Source organism: Dromaius novaehollandiae, chromosome 2 (assembly GCF_036370855.1).
Source record: "Dromaius novaehollandiae isolate bDroNov1 chromosome 2, bDroNov1.hap1, whole genome shotgun sequence".
In the NCBI taxonomy this organism is placed as follows: Eukaryota; Metazoa; Chordata; class Aves; order Casuariiformes; family Dromaiidae; genus Dromaius; species Dromaius novaehollandiae.
In genome coordinates, this window is record NC_088099.1 from 122,761,140 (window position 1) to 122,761,439 (window position 300).

A 300-nucleotide genomic window follows, 5' to 3' on the forward strand; every position below is an offset into this window, starting at 1 on the left:
CAGCAGGGACTTTAATTACTTTTTTTTTTTTTTTTTAAGGTAATGCTTGTGCCGAGAACGGCGCAAGAACACTCCGCCCTGCCGCCGCGGCCGAGGCGCTTTTATTCCCCTCCCCTCAGTGCCGCGCGGCTCCCCCGCCCCGGCCCGGCCCGGCCCGCCGCGGCGCCGGGTGTGCGCGGCGGGGCGCGGAGACGAGCCCGTAAAGGCGCAGTCTTGCGCGACCTGCGCCCGCATGCCGCGGCGTGCAGCGCCGAGGCGCGGTGCCCTCCCTCCGCGCCTCGCCTCCTTGCGCGGGGCGCC